Source organism: Pristiophorus japonicus, chromosome 20, assembly GCF_044704955.1.
Source record: "Pristiophorus japonicus isolate sPriJap1 chromosome 20, sPriJap1.hap1, whole genome shotgun sequence".
Taxonomy (NCBI): Eukaryota; Metazoa; Chordata; class Chondrichthyes; family Pristiophoridae; genus Pristiophorus; species Pristiophorus japonicus.
Window position 1 is genome coordinate 27,911,149 of NC_091996.1, and position 17,501 is coordinate 27,928,649.

A 17,501-nucleotide genomic window follows, 5' to 3' on the forward strand; every position below is an offset into this window, starting at 1 on the left:
ACACTCCACTGTTTAATGCTAGCAATTAACAACTGAAACATTACAAATATCCATTAAGTTCTCATCATTTAAATCTGTCTTTCCACATTTGATGAGTAATTGAATAAATAACATTTTACATCGAATTTACAACACAGGAACAGGCCATTCGGCCCAATAGGTCTATGCCAGTGTTTATGCTCCACACCAGCCACCACCCACTATCTCAGCCTAACGTATGCTTCTATTCCTGTCTCATGTACTGATATAGTTTCCCCTTAAATGCATCGATGCTATCTGCCTCAACCACTCAAGAGTTCCACAAACTCACCACTCTTAGGAAGGAGGTAAACAATGTTGATTGTTTGTCAGTCATGAAATAGGTCTTCATAATTCAATTATGCATGCAATGCGTTGAATTATGCCTTTTTCAAAATCAACCCAGCAATGTACTAACATTGATCCTCCAGTTGACAAACTGACCATCCTTGACAAATCTAAAAACAATGAAAGCTTAAATTCAATATCTTATCAACTAGTCCTATTTGCTATCAGTGACACTAATTATCAACTCTTATCGACTGGCTGAATGCTATTAAGTGATGGTCGTAAATTCAACTTCCACAATTCTGATACTGGGCTACAAAATTGAGTAACCATTTATCCTAAAGGGTTTTTTTTTAAGTACTGGGGGGGTCTTTCAATGACCTGCTCAAAGGTATTGGCCTGAAGGATACCACAGTATTGGCAAGTTTGCAACAGTGGGGAGACGAGAACACCAGACTAGAGGGATATATCAGGCAGGTCGAATTGATTGGTAGGTTCAGCCAGGTCATGAAGTACACACAGAAACATAGAAAATAGGTGCAGGAGTAGGCCGTTTGGCCCTTCGAGCCTGCACCACCATTCAATATGATCATGGCTGATCATGCAACTTCAGTACCCCATTCCTGCTTTCTCTCCATACACCTTGATCCCTTCAACCGTAAAGGTTACATCTAACTCCCTTTTGAATATATCTAACGAACTGGTCTCAACAACTTTCTGGGGTAGAGAATTCCACAATGGGGCCGAACTGAACCAGTAAGTCATTGGGGTAAAACTAATATGGATGGATTTCCAACAGGACATGGACAGCCTTACGTAAACGATTATATTTTTTGCGAATTATTAAATTTTTTACAGACAGAAAAAAGCTCGTATTGATATTTATCCTAAGTCAGTCCTGCGCATCAGCGTGCTCATTACACAAGCACTGAACTGGTTCATATTTAACAGGCCACATGTAAAATGCAAGGCCACCAAAATAGTGGGTCAACACCACTACAGCTGTGTGGTTGTTAGCCTTCACTTTGATGGTTGACTACATAAAACCATGCAATGCCAATCAACTACACGGAAGGCAAAAATGCCAGGGTGGCAGAATCTGAGGGACAAACAACCTCAGTCATGTGGGGCGAGTGGTCAGATCATCGCCACGATTTCTACTCTTGATTGGTACCCTGCTAGAAGTGCAGCTGCAACACAGTCACGTAAAGACAGGATCAAGTTCAGATCTGACACCCCACAGCTCAGTAGCCCGGTGATGACCATCAAGACTCACATGAATAATGATCAGTGAGAGAAGTAAAAGAATTGTGCAAAAAGTGACAGTAGGCTCTCTTAATGGATTAGCAAATTAGAATCCAAAACTAGGTGCCATAAATATAAGATAGTTACTAATAAATCCAACAAGGAAATAAGGAGACATTTCTTTACTCAGAGCAGTCAGAACGTGGAACTCACTACCACAGGAAGTGGTTGAGGTAAAGAGCTTAGATGCTTTCAAAAGGAAACGTGACAAGTATACGAGAGAAAAGGGAATAGAAAGGTAATGCTGAAAGGCTAAGATGAAGTAGATGGACTGGGAGGAGATTCGTGTGGAGCATAAACACCAGTACAGACTAGTTGGACCGAATGGCCTGTTTCTGTGCTGTATATTCTCTGTAATTCTATGTAAAGATGGGTTATGGGAGAGCGTTACAGGTAGGTGAAACATCCGTCACCAACGATGGAGCAGACGAAAGAGGGGAGCACACAATACTGTCTAGTTGGAAGACTGAAGAATGCAAGCAGGATGTCCTCCTTTAATAGGGAACTTTAAAAGTTCCTGACAAAAGATGGCATCTCCAGTTATCAGAGTTAGCTATTGCTGTGAGGACTCATGTCCAACTATTACTCAACTGCCATCAGGAGTCATAATTTTGCCTGAACTAGCGATCGTTTTTTTTCCTGTTTTGTCAATCCCTGGACATAGTGTAAAAGGGAGTAGAAGAACAGTGTACAAGGTTGTGCTACTGACTAGATTGGGTGGCCTTAATGTTCTTCTTTTCTTGACTTTTTTTATACAGAGAGCTTATGGTGGTTGTATAGATACGGTCGAGTGAAGCTCATGGAAGGATGTACAGTTAAGGACAAGGCTTATGAAGTTGATGCAGGGAGACAGGGAATTAAAAGATCAGCAAAACCAGGGACTTTAGGTGGGATAGGATGCAGATGGCAGAATTCTGGGTGAGCTGGGAGCTAATGTTGAAAGTCATCTGGAGATGAGTGATGGATCAGTGATTTTGGCCGGGGGGGGGGGGGGGGGGGGGGAAGAGAAAGAAGAGATTTTTAAAAAGTGATGGGCATGTACATGTACAAGCACATAATGGACACAAGGCAAAACAACCAGTCATGCTAAATCTTTCTGAAGCAACTTTAAAACTAATACATTGGAGGAGTGTGCAGTGAAATCCAAGGATTACACAATCACAATACAAACAAATTCCTAGTACTGTGTACACATGTTGCCAAATACCAAATTTGTCTCCTACAAAAATCAGTAACTAATGGCTTTCATCAACTTGTTTTAATGCATTCTTTCCTTTTATACATTATAACTAAAATTACTTTTATGTAAAGCAGATGACAAAATTGCAATTTTTTTTTTAAATGGCTAGTACTGTTGGGGATAGTGGCAGACTAGTGTCTCACACAACCACTCTCCATCCACTATTTTAGCAAAAACATTTACCATTTAAAATGCACAGAATGATGTTTGCATTCAAATAATGCTCAGAAACCAACATGTTAAGCTTCTCTCCACTAACACCACCAGCAATAACTTCGAAGCTATAAGGTCTAAGTCAAATAGATAAAATACATTGTCCCTGTATATGAAAACAATGTGTTAAATTATATAGTTAAAATGTTACTAACGCGATTGATAATTAGTTGAAAGGAAAGCCAAGCAAAACGATTTCAAAGTAATGTTGAAGATTACTTATGATACTTTGTTTATGCAATGGTTAAAAAAATATATATTGCCTTACCTAAAAGCAAAATACAAAAATATTAGATATTACCGTACCTTACTATTTTCTATGTTTCTAAACCAGGTCAAAGAAATGCAAAAATATTAGATATTGCCTTACCTAAACCAGGTAAAAGGCAAAAATATTAAGATATTGCCTTACCTAAACCAAGAAACATCAAAACGATGTCACGTTAAGCAGGTTGCATGGACACAGAGTTTGCCAATCACAGAGTTCAACCTCTGTAAACATGCAAACGCTGTGACGGCGCAGTATTAACGAGACCAGCGATTGCGCTGCAGGTTACAGGGGGAATATTAAACAGGTTCAGCGCACAGGCGCCCGCGCACCTTCCGCCCAAACACTTTGGGTTCAAGTGGCGGGCTCCGGCTCAGGGAGAGCGGCTTGGGCCGGAGAAAGTCGACAACCGGCCGGGGGGATAGTGCGGCCACCCGGGGTCCCGCCAACTCCCCCCACACAGCCCTAACCTGAGCCCCAGGCGCTGGCCTGCACCCGCTAACCGCCGCCTCGCTGTTCGCACGGCGCTAGGCCACAACCTCGGGTCGACCCAGTGCCAGGCAGTGAGAGAGGGGGGAAACGGCCGAAATCAAATACCGCGCTCACACTCCCAAACATCACAGCGGGGAGGCTCACCGAGCACAGCGGCATACACACCACACACGGCTCGCTCCGCCGCCACCTCCTCTCCCCCGCCTTCTGTCCGTCCGCCGCTGTCACGCACTAGAGCCACTGCGCGTGCGCCGCCCGCCCGCCGCGCCGCGCCGCATGCTGGGACTTGCGTTCTTTCCATTGACACAACACACACCACACTGCCAGCCTGCACAATCCCCCCCCACACCACACATTGCACAATCCCCCCACATCACACACTGCCAGCCTGCACAATCCCCCCCACACCACACGCTACACAATCCCCCCCACACCACACACTGCACAATCCCCCCCACACCACACACTGCACAATCCCCCCCACACCACACACTGCCAGCCTGCACAATCCCCCCCCACACCACACACTGCACAATCCCCCACACCACACACTGCCAGCCTGCACAATCCCCCCCACACCACACACTGTACAATCCCCCACACCACACACAGTGCACAATCCCCCCACACCACACACTGCACAATCCCCCCACACCACACACTGCACAATCCCCCCACACCACACACTGCACAATCCCCCAACACCACACACTGCACAATCCCCCAACACCACACACTGCACAATCCCCCACACCACACACACTGCCAGCCTGCACAATCCCACACAACACACACACTGCCAGCCTGCACAATCCCACACAAGACACACACTGCCAGCCTGCACAATCCCCCAGCCACCCACCACAAGGCAAATCCTTCCAGCAGCGCTGCTCATATCATGCTGATATTTTTGCTCAGCATGTGCAGAAATATAAACAAAAATTGCACCCATGTAAAGATAAAATGAGTTCCCCACGCCCTTCCTGAAAGCTGCTGACACATGCAGGGTTGTCGTGTTCAGTGGGTGCCGGCACCTCGCTTCTCATCCAAGTGACTGTTCCTTCAATGGGTGAGCCCAGAGTGGGTTGGAAAGTTATTCGATCTTGGAGTGGGGTGACATCCAGTCAAGTACCCTTCCCCAACAGAAATCAATCAACAGTGACATGATGACACTTTCACAATCAGGTGAGCCATGTAATACCATAACATTGCACTTCAGTGCTCCCACTGCCATATACCATTGCTAGCCCATTCTTCATGGCATTAGATGAGTCTGCTAACACAAATGTGAGCTCTACAATACTTTCAACGATAGGGGAGTCAAGGTTATGGGGAGCAGGCAGGAAAGTGGAGTTGAGGCCAAGATCAGAGCAGCCATTATCTTATTGAATGGCAGAGCAGGCACGAGGGGCCAATTGGCCTACTCCTGCTCCTATTTCTTATGCTTATGTCCAGATATGGCCGGAACGAAAATACGAACAATGACGGACAAGTGAAGACCATCTGGTCCATCGAGCCTATCCCACACAATTGCGATACTTTGTGAATCACAACTTATACATTCCACCACACCCAAAACCCTATGACCATGTGATCTACATAACATGCCTGGGAGAGGCAAAAAAAAGATATAAAAACCCAGGCCAATTTGGGCAAAAATCTGGGACATTCCTCTCCGACCTATCTAGGCAATCAAAACTAGTCCAGGAGATCACTCTGGCCATTAAATTCCCTGCCGTACCCACCTTCTGTAAGAGGTCTCTGCCGCAGCCAGAAACAAATCCAGCTTTTGCTTGAAAGAGTTCAGTGAATCTGCATCCATCACATGAGAGGGCAGCTTGGTCCAGAGGTCTACTATTCTCTGTGAAAAGAACCACCTCCTGACATCTAACCTAGATCTAGCCTTATATAACTTAAATTTGTGCCCCCTAGTCCTGCCTAACTTATTTAGTTGAAATGAACTGTCAGCTGGAACACTGTCTATTCTCTTCATTGTCTTATAAACCTCAATCATATACTCCCTAAGTCTATGCTGCTCTAAAGTAAAGAGTCCCAACTCTTTTAGCCTATCGTGATAACTAAGATGTTATAACTTGGAATTAGTCGAGCGGCCCTCTTCCGCACCCTTTCCAGAGCCTCAATATCACCAACCATGTGAGGAGACCAAAACTGGACACAGTATTCCAAGTGCGCCCTGATTAAGGCCTTGTACTAGGACAAAACAGTACGCCTCATCTGATACTCAATTGTCCGATGGATACACCCCGACACCTTATTTGCTTTAGCTATCGCTGCACGGCATTGCTCATGTACCTTTAAGGATGTATGCACTAGAATGCCCAAATCTCTTTCTATCTCCTCCATCTTTAATGCCTTTCCCTGGAGGGTGTATGTATGTTGAGCATTTGCCCTGCGCACATGTATAACACTGTACTTATCCAAGTTATACATAACTTTCCAGTCATGAGCCCAGTTTCCTAAAACATTAAGATCTGCCTGAATCAGATGAGGCTCTTCTACAGTTCTAGCACTCGCACAGATCTTAGTATCATCTGCAAATTTGCAAATTGTGCCGCCAACCCCTGAATCCAGATCATTAATAAAAATAGTAAAAAGCAATGGTCCCAACACTGATCCCTGCGGGACACCACTGGTCACTGGTCTCTAAACAGAACCAAATCCATCTATAACTACTCTTTGCCTGCGTTCTGCCAGCCAGTTCTGTATCCAGCTCAAATATATTTCCACTAATACCAGAGGCTCCGATCTTATAGAGAAGCCTCCTATGCGGTACCTTGTCAAAAGCTTTTTGGAAATCTAAGTAGACAATGTCTACTGGGCTTCCCTCATCCAGCAACTTTGTAACTTGTTCAAAAAATACAATTAGATTTGTGAGACATGACCTCTTTATTATGAAGCCATGTTGTGAAGCCATGTTGGATGTCCCGAATATGTCCCACCCTATCTAAGTATTCAAATATTGCATCCCTTAGGATTCTTTCAAGCATCTTCCCTATTAGTCAGCAAATTTTGTGAGGGAATTGATGGGATTGATAGTCTGCATCCCAGAGTACTTAAGGAAGTGACCCTAGAAATAGTGGATGCATTGGTGATCATTTTCCAACAGTCTATTGACTCTGGATTGGTTCCTATGGACTGGAGGATAGCTAATGTAACCCCACTTTTTAAAAAAGGAGGGAGAGAGAAAACGGGTAATTGTAGACCGGTTAGCCTGACATCAGTAGTGGGGAAAATATTGGAATCAATTATTAAAGATGAAAGAGCAGCACATTTGGAAAGCAATGACAGGATCGATCCAGGTCAGCATGGATTTATGAAAGGGAAATCATGCTTGACAAATCTTCTGGAATTTTTTGAGGATGTAACGAGTAGAGTGGACAAGAGGGAGCCAGTGGATGTGGTGTATTTAGACTTTCAAAAGGCTTTTGACAAGGTCCCACACAAGAGATTAGTGTGCCACATGGTATTGGGGGTAATGTACTGATGTGGATAGAGAACTGGTTGGCATACAGGAAGCAAAGAGTAGGCATAAACGGGTCCTTTTCAGAATGGCAGGCAGTGACTAGTTGGGTACCGCAAGGTTCAGTGCTGGGACCTCAGCTATTTACAATAAACATTAATGATTTAGACGAAGGAATTGAATGTAATATCTCCAAGTTTGCAGATGACACTAAGCTGGATGGCAGTGTGAGCTGTGAGGAGGTTGCTAAGAGGCTGCAGGGTGACTTGGACAGGTTAGGTGAGTGGGCAAATACATGGCAGATGCGGTTTAATGTGGATAAATGTGAGGTTATCCACTTTGGTGGCAAAAACAGGAAGGCAAAATATTATCTGTATGGTGGCAGATTTGGAAAAGGGGAGGTTCAACGAGACCTGGGTGTCATGGTACATCAGTCATTGAAAGTTGGCATGCAGGTACAGCAGGCGGTGAAGAAGGCAAATGGTATGTTGGCCTTCATAGTTAGCGGATTTGAGTATAGGAGCACTTGGTCTTACTACAATTGTGCAAGGCCTTGGTGAGGTCATACCTTGAATATTGTGTACCGTTTTGGTCTCCTAATCTGAGGAAGGACATTCTTGCTATTGAGGGAGTGTAGCGAAGGTTCACCAGACTGATGCCCGGGATGACAGGACTGACATATGAAGAAAAACTGGATTGACTAGGCTTATATTCAATGGAATTTAGAAGAATGAGAGGGGATCTCATAGAAACAGATACAATTCTGACAGGATTGGACAGGTTAGATGCAGGAAGAATGTTCCCGATGTTGGGGAAGTCCAGAACCAGGGGTCACAATCTAAGGATAAGGGGTAAGCCATTTAGGACCGAGATGAGGAGAAACTTCTTCACTCAGATAATTGTGAACCTGTAGAATTCTCTACCACAGAAAGTTGTTGAGGCCAGTTTGTTAGATATATTCGAAAGTGAGTTAGATGTGGCCCTTATGGCTAAAGGGATCAAGGGGTATGGAGAGAAAGCAGGAATGGGGTACTGAAGTGCATGATCAGCCATGATCATATTGAATGGTGGTGCAGGCTCGAAGGGCCAAATGGCCTGCTCCTGCACCTATTTTTCTATGTTTCTATTACTGATGTTAAACTGATGGGCCTATAGTTACCGAGTCTGCCTTGTCACCTTTTTTAAAAAAGAACAGAAATGCTGAATCCATCTGTTGTGATTCCTTCTTTGATGAAGAGATTGAATAAGATGAGTGACAGTAGACAAATTTGCTTCACTCCTCTTTGGAGACAGATAGGTTTGGTGAATCTCACATCTACCCTTGCATGAATTTTGGATCTGGAATACACATCCCAGATAAAATCCAAGATGTGGCTTCCACCTTCTTCTTAAGTGCAAAATTATTTCAAAAGTTGATAAATCTAATGTAAATGGCTGTCCCATGAGCCTCGTCATGCTCTACAATCTCATATAAAATCACAGCCTGTCCTATACATTTCCTCACAAGAGCAAAATACAACCTGTTCCTTTTTAATTACACCATGAGCCTCCAGGGCATTCGTGATGAATGGAGTGCAACTTGAAGAACCGGTATGAGTGAACCACAAGACTTGAACTGATAGGCTGTTGCACCACACAATATGAACTGCAATTGTATTGGATTTCACTGGGGTTACGAACACTGCTTGGACACATTCCTGGGGATTTCATCATCACTTGAGCTTTCTCCTCCAACTGCCCCACCCAGTTAAACAGACTGTTTTCCCCATCTACAAGATTTTTTATAACTAATAAACTAAAGTGTTTAAATATAAGAAACACAATTTCTTTAATGCCCCTATTATTTTTTCTCACAGGTTGCTGGCAGCAGTGTCCATGAGATTACTCGTTCATTCCTGGAGACTCCAGCACAATCCTGGAGGGAAGACAACTCTAGATTTTACTTGACTGCAACTAATAGGGGAATTGCACATCCTGTTGTATGCCCTCGACAACGTGGGCCACTTCCCATACCTCGGAAGCCTCTTGTCAACAAAGGCAGATATTGATGCGGAGATTCAACATCGTCTCCAGTGCGCCAGTGCAGCCTTCGGCTGCCTGAGGAAAAGAGTGTTCCAAGACCAGGCCTTCAAACCTACCACCAAGCTCATGGTCGACTGGGCTGTACTAATACCCGCCCTCCTGTATGGATCAGAGGCATGGACGATGTACAGAGGACACATTACGTCGCTGGAGATGTATCACCAACGATGTCTCCGCAAGATCCTGCAAATCCCCTGGGAGGACAGACGCACCAACATCAGTGTCCTCGCCCAGGCTAACATCCCCAGCATTGAAGCACTAACCACTCTCCATCAGCTTTGCTGGGCAGGCCACATAGTTTGCACGCCAGACACGAGACTCCCTAAGCAATTGTTCTACACGGAGCTCCTTCACAGCAAACAAACCAAAGGTGGGCAGTGGAAACGTTTCAAGGCCTCCCTGGTGAAATGCGACATCAGCACTGACACCTGGGAAACTCTGGCTGAAGACTGCCCTAGGTGGAGAAAGTGCATTTGGGAGGGTGTTGGGCTCCTCGAATCTCAATGCTGCGAGCGTGAAGAGGTCAGGCGCAGGCAGCGGAAGAAGCGTGTGGTAAATCAGTGCCACCCCCCATTCCCCCGACGAATATCTGTCCCACCTGTGACAGGGTCTGTGGCTCTCATGTTGGACTGTTCAGCCACCAAAGAACTCACTTTAGGAGTGGAAGCAAGTTTTCCTCGATTTCAAGGGACTGCCTATGATGATGATGATGATGTATACCTATTCGATAAAAATGCGTGTGTATATCATGAACATTGTTTGTGCAATTATAGTTTTCAACTAAAGTGTCAACAAATAGTGCCCTGTCTTACCTTTTCAATTGGTTTGGCTCAGTATAGGCCCACATCCCAGCTTTTTTATAGGTCTGATGTTTCAGTGATAAGGGCCATCAACCAATGAGATGGGAGACATTACAAAGGTTGAGCCAATGGACGAGGACAAAATGGATATTAAAAAAAATAAGTTGCCTTTAGAATCGATAGTCTTGGAAACCAACCAACCAAACAACAAGATATTAGTAAAAAAAAACATCTTAGGGCGTTTCACTACGTTAAATGCGCTATACAAATGAAAGTTGTTGTTGTAAAAAGCAAAATAAAAGCAGAAAAACCTGGAAAGATTCAGGTCAGTCAGCATTTGTGGACAGAACAGATAACTTGATGTTTCTGGTGTGGACCTTTCATCGTACATAATCTGAAGGAAAGTCTGCACCCAAAATGTCAACTTATCTTTTTTCTCCGCAGATACTGACTTGTCTGCTGTGTGTTTCCATCTTTATCTGTTTTTGTTTCAACAGGATATTAAACAAACAAAAAGTTATCATTTAGGTCATGAATCAACCTGGAAGACTCACACAGTACTACTAAGCGATGCAGAGTTATACAAGGCTTCCAATGCTCCAACAAGAATTTGCACTCAATCAGCAATTGACAAAACTCTATATCATGTCTTGAATCCAGTTATCTGCAACTTCCCCAGTTAGTCCAGGAAGACAAAAATAACTCATCTGTTGCTCTGAAGACACAATAATTGTTTTCAGTTACATTTGAATTCACTGGATAGTTAATTGTAAACTTCTAGATATTGGAAGCAGTGGTGTAGCGTGCTGGCCAGGGACTGAACTCCAAATCAGAGTCAACATCTTCACTGAGGCGTATGAAAGTATGGGCCTTACACAAAACATCCGTAAGACAAAGGTTCTCCACCAACCTGACCCCGCCACACAGCACTGCCCCCAAGTCATCAAGATCCACGGCACGGCCCTGGAAAACATGGACCACTTTTCAGACCTTGGGAGCCTATTACCAGCAAGGGCAGACATCGACGACGAGGTTCAACGCCGTCTCCAGTGCGCCAGCACAGCCTTCGTCCCCCTGAGGAAGAGAGTTTTCGAACATCAGGCCCTCAAATCTGGCACCAAGCTCATGGTCTATAGGGCTGTAGTGATACCCGCCCTCCTGTATGGCTCAGAGATGTGGACCATATACAGTAGACACCTCAAATCGCTGGAGAAATACCACCAACAATGTCTCCGCAAGATCCTGCAAATTCCCTGGGAGGACAGACGCACCAACTTCAGTGTTCTCTTTCAGGCCAACATCCCCAGCATTGAAGCACTGACCACACTCGACCACATTGTCCGCATGCCTGACAAGCGCTCTGCTCGGAATTCCTACACGGCAAGCAAGACCCAGGCGGGCTGAGGAAACATTTCAAGGACACCCTCAAAACCTCCTTGATAAAATGCAACATCCCCACTGACACCTGGGAATCCCTGGCCAGAGACCACCCTAAGAGGGGGAAGAGCATCCGGGAGGGCACTGAGCACCTCTAGTCTCGTCGCCGAGAGCATGCAGAAAACAAGCGCAGGCAGCGGAAGGTGCGTGCGGAAAACCAGACACCCCACCCACCCTTTCCTTCAACGACTGACTGTCCCACCTGTGACAGAGACTGCAATTCCCATATTGGATTGTTCAGTCACCTAAGAACTCACTTCCAGAGCGGAAGCAAGTCTTCCTCGATTTCGAGGGACTGCCTACGATGATGATGGTAGCGTGCTGACACAATACTGTGCATCATGCAGTGACAGGAAAATTTCTGTTCCCATACATTGAGTTCCTTGTTCTTCTTCTACATAACCTGATGAGGTCATCTCAAGAAACACAGAGGTCTTTCGAAAAGACAGTTAGGTTATCAGAAGTGTCGCTCAAATCATCTGAGAAAACACTAAGGTTATCTGATTGCAGGTGAGATTGACAAAGATTTTCCTCGAGGGATGAAAAAGGAAGAGGGCTAAGGGGACCTGTGCACCTTTCAGCAAAAAGTGACCTGTTGCCATTCAGGTTGACACAAAGTTGCCACCCACCTCCCTGGTGCATCCCAAAAAGGAGAGATGCAGATAAAGAGAAAGACAGACATGCATTCATGTAGTGCCTTTCACGACCACCAGACGTCTCATAGTTCTTTACAGCCAACCAAGTACGAAGGATAAGGGGTAAGCCATTTAGGGCCGAGATGAGGAGGTACTTCTTCACTCAGAGAATTGTGAACCTGTGGGATTCTCTACCACAGAAAGTTGTTGGGGTCAGTTTGTTAGATATATGCAAAAGGGAGTTAGATGTGGCCTTTATGGCTAAAGGGATCAGGGGGTACGGAGAGAAAGCAGGAATGGGGTACTGAAGTTACATGATCAGCCATGATCTTATTGAATGGTGGTGCAGGCTCGAAGGGCCTACTCCTGCACCTATTTTCTATGTTTCTGTGTTTTTTGGAGTGTAATCACCATTGTAATGTGGGAAATGCGGCAGATAATTTGTACACAGCAAGCTCCCACAAACAGCAATGTGATAATGACCAGATAACCTGTTTTTGTTATGTTGATTGAGGTATAAATATTAGCCAGGATACCGGAGAAAGCTCCCCTACTCTTCTTCAAAATAGTGCCATGGGATATTTTATGTCCACTTGAGAGCGCACCTGAAAGATGACACCTCCGATGATGCAGCACTCCCCTGGTGTGTCAGCCTAGATATTTGTGCTCAAGTTCCAAGAGTGGGATTTGAACCCACAACCTTCTGACTCAGAGGCGAGTGTGCTACCCACTGAGTCACAGCTGACACTGATGGAGGGAAAGTAAGAAATGAAATTGGATGTTAAAAATAATGTAAAAATAGAATTAAAGCTACATGATTTTCTCTTTCCCTTCTGCTGGTTCCAGAACTTTCTATGGCCTATATTTTCCTCATGGTGCGAACCCTTTACAAAAGTGAATAACCTGTTGCGGAAATGACCATGCAATGTATTTTCTTCAACTAAATTGGATTTCCTTCCATGTGTCAAGTGCTGAGAGGTAAAAAACATAAACAACCAAATAAAAATGCTTGGTAAGGGCATGTTGACTGGTTGTTAATGTCAGCAATGTGCTTGTTGACGATTGTTGCACAGAAACATTTGATGCTTTCCTTAATGTAGAAAGCACTCAAAGTTTGTGTGATATCTCGTCTGCTCAGACCTGCCGTTCATTTTCAAAGAGAGATGCAAGTCTTAGTTGCTTGCATCAGTTTCAGTACAATACTGATGTGTTTTGACAGACACCTCTGACAGCCTTCAGATGATCCTTGCTACCATCTATCATCTCACCTTGAATAACAATCCTTAACTCAAATCCCCGGTAGTAATGCCCAGTACACCTGCCATGACAACCCTAAGCACCTAGTGTCAGATCGCTCGTCAACAATGTTACAGTGCTCATTCCTAAAGTCAGACCACACGCTACCAATGTCAAATCCACACAGCTCCATTATCAGCACACAGATCTGATATCAGACAGCATAGTCCCTCTTTCGGTCCACACAGCCCCAATCTCGAAAGTCACACCCAATGTCAGTCCAATATCAGAGGTGCTTAAAAATTTCTGAATGTCATTGTGTCTTCAACTATTTAAGCAGCCTGTTAGTTCCCTGAGAAACGTGACACTAAATAGCATTCATGTACATCCTAATCAGCTAGTTTCTTTTGGGATATATTCTCAAATTCATGAAGCACAAATCCAACAGGAGGAAATCTCAATGATCCCACTATTTTGACAGGGGATGCAAAAATAAATGAATTCTAATCGTTATTTCTAAAGGAGGATAATATGAACCTATAGCTCCCTCATACTCCCATCTCCTTCTATTCAGCTGGCGGCGATTTTAAACTGCCACTCACCCATTTCATGCGTGGAAAATGGGATACTGGCAGAGGATAATTCAATGGAGACCTTAGACAAGATCTTTGACAAGATGTGAAATCCACCTAATTCAATTTTCAGGCCTACCTTTAAATGGGCACCCAGCATTACTGCCCAAAACAGACAGGAGATTTATTTACATTTGCAAATCGGGGCAGTAGGATCCCGATTGCTATTTTCACGTTCAAATGAACGGAGTATGCTTCATGCACGCCAGGCCCAGTTTTACCAGCCATTGAGCAGCCTAACCAGCAGTCCTTTAAGGGACCGTTGGAGGGTGCTGAACAAACAATCTGGGAAATTAGGGAGTGGGGGAATTTTTGTGCGTCCAGAAAAGCAGAAGTGCTCCTCTGTGCCCCACAAAACTGCAGCAACCCACTGCTGACCCATTCTCGCTCCCCCACCCAGGATAGGCTCCGGGCTCCCTCCACCCCACCCGACCCCTCAATAGCCCCGACCTGCCAGCCAGCTCCCTGCCAGATCATTTTCAGCGTTCCAAAACCGGCAAACAACAGCGGAGTGCCCATTTGATGTCTGCAGCTTGTCAATTAAGTTCCCATCTCCGCTACCACATGTCCATGGGGGGCAGATTTGAGCGTCTAGCATACGACATGCTGGACCACACCAGCCCCCCCCCCCGCACCTCCAACAAATTGCGAGGAGCTCAAGGACTTCTTTGTTTGATGCAGTGTGCTTCCATTCTGAACAATGTATTTTTCATTCCTAAGTGCAATTCCAGACCTATTATTTGTTTCCTACCAGTGCAAGCTGAGTAAGTGATCAATGATTTTTGTTCATTTTAAATTTCCGAAGCTTGGGAAGCTGAAATGCTGATTATGTAGCAAAAGTAACTTGCGATGTATTCCAGCGTTTTCTGTTTTCATTTCCGATTTCCAGCATTCATGATCTTTGTTTTTATCTGAACTGTGTGATGGGCCTGCCAAATCCAACTTGGCAACTTGTGGCAGAAAATCATTAATCAGAGATTGTGACAAGAACTAAATAGAAAGCTAAGTTCACAAACTTGAAAAAAACATGTGATCAGCCTAAACAAGCCCTGGTTCATGAACACTTCCATCTGAACTGCACTACCAATTTTACACGATTTCCAAACACAGCCGATAAGTATAATTTATGTGAATAGTTATAGAACACTGTCTGAGTTCAAATATAACTTTCTGCATCTGATAAATACTTCTAATTGGTAATATGTGAGAGTTTCTAATTTAATTATCTGAAACAGACAAACCTTCTGCACTGTAAATTGAAAACCAATTCAAATCCTTTCAATTCCCTTTTTTCTGTCATATACAGTATAGATGCAGTTCTTATTTTCCATCTGCGATCTGAGTCTACCTAATTTGTACCTTCTGTGACCCGATGTGTTGTATATGCTGATTATGTATAGTCACTGTGAGATTGTATAAGCTGGAGACTTGTTTACCTGATGTACTGTCAATAAGGCTCACACTGTGTACATACATGCTGGCACCACTAGAGGGTGCAACTGGTGGAGACCGGGGGTTTCCTGCCCTGGTGGCAGGGCCCTGTACAAAAGGCTGCACACCATGCTTGCACAGCACTTTGGAGTTTGGAATAAAGAACCAAGGTCACTACAGTTCAAGTACAACACATTGCCTTATGGAGTCATTCATAAGTACACTATAGACATAACACGATGTAAGATTGTTGGCAGCACAAATATATGTAACTGTTGGAAAAAAATAACTTCATGGCTGGACTTTCTTTTCGGCAGTAGTGTTTGAGGACTATAGCCTTGTAGCCGTGTGACTCACTTCTCTTTCCGAATAGGTAATAATTAGGTCAGTGATATTTACCATTACCAGGAATTCACATTTTCCACTGTATTTTTTTTAAATTCATTCACGGCATATGGGTATCGCTGGCAAGCTTAGCATTTATTGAGAAGGTGGTGGTGAGCTGTGTTATACAATTGACTTGCTAGGCCATTTCAGTTAAGAGTCAACCACATTGCTGTGCGTCTGGAGTCACATATAGGCCAGACCAGGTAAAGGTGGCAGATTTCCTTCCCTAAAGGTTATTAGCGAACCAGATGGGTTTTTAAAGCAACCCGATAGTTTCATGATCACCATTACTGACACTAGCTTTTTTTTCCTAGATTTATTTAATTAACTGAATTTAAATTCCCCAGCTGCCATGGTGGGATTTGACCTCATGTCTTCGGATTATTAGTTCAGGCCTCTGGATTATTAGTACCTGCAACATAACCACAATGCATACCATTAAACACATGCATTAATCCCGATTATAATTGAAAGCCACTTGAAATCTTAATGAAAGGTTGTACTGATATGAAATATACAACCTGTGCCATTTTTCATGATAAATTACAATATTCATTTGTGGTAGTTTTCAGATCAAGATGAACTATAACAATGGCTGAAAAAGTGCTTACAAAAGCATATCTCATTCAGATACTTGAAATGGTACATTCAGAAAGAAACATTTAAGAATATATCAATGACCAGCAGCTACAGAAGAAAATAAACCCAGCAGGAGAAAGTAGTCTTCGGGTAGAATTTATCATTCCCACATCAACTATGTGACTCTAGCTGAAAGGCAATAGATTTTTATCTCCATCACCTGAGCTCTGGTGGAGTGGATCACCTGTTGCAGAACCTATCCCTTCTTCTTAGGCAGTCCCTTGGAGTCGAGGATAACTTGCTTCCACACTAATATGAGTTCTCAGGTGACTGAAGAGTCCAATGCGGGACCGACAGTCTCTGTCACAGGTGGGGCAGACGGTGGTTGAGGGAACGGGTGGGTGGGGTGCTTGGGTTGTCGTGCACTCCTTCCGCTGCTTGTGCTTGGCTTCCACTTGTTCCCGGCGAAGAGACTCGAGGTGTTTGACGCCTCACATATGCTTCTCCTCCACTTAGAGCGGTCTTGGGCCAGGGATTCCCAGGTGTCGGTGGGGATGTTGCACTTTTTCAAGGAGGCTTTGAAGTGTTTCCTCTGCCCACCTGGGACTCACTTGCCATGTCGGAGCTCTGAGTAGAGTGCTTGCTTTGGGAGTCCAGTATCAGGCATGCGGACGATGTGACCCGTCCATTGGAGCTGATTGAGCATGGTCAATGCTTTGATGATAGTCATTCAATTGAGTGTACAGGGAGCTTTATTCTGCATCTGGTCTTTGCTATAATTGACTTAGGAATAGAAACAAAGATAGAAACATAGAAAATAGGTGCAGGAGTAGGCCATTCGGCCCTTCTAGCCTGCACCGCCATTCAATGAGTTCATGGCTGAACATGCAAATTCAGTACCGCCTTCCTGCTTTCTCGCCATACCCCTTGATCCCCCTAGTAGTAAGGACTTCATCTAACTCCCTTTTGAATATATT

At 44.3% G+C, this 17,501-nt stretch overlaps 1 protein-coding gene across 11 annotated transcripts in view; it reads right to left on the reverse strand.

The window, feature by feature from the left end:
* The window catches only part of gapvd1 (GTPase activating protein and VPS9 domains 1), a 115,555-nt gene extending 111,499 nt beyond the window's left edge, over nucleotides 1-4,056 (reverse strand). For 9 of the 11 annotated variants that reach the window (XM_070862649.1, XM_070862653.1, XM_070862657.1 and 6 more), the window contains exon 1: nucleotides 3,969-4,056. The gene's annotated coding sequence lies outside the window, so the exon portion shown is untranslated. The remainder of the gene's footprint in view (nucleotides 1-3,968) is intronic. The other 2 variants (XM_070862648.1, XM_070862647.1) reach the window with 2 other exon arrangements.
* Between the last annotated feature and the right edge of the window lie 13,445 nt (nucleotides 4,057-17,501).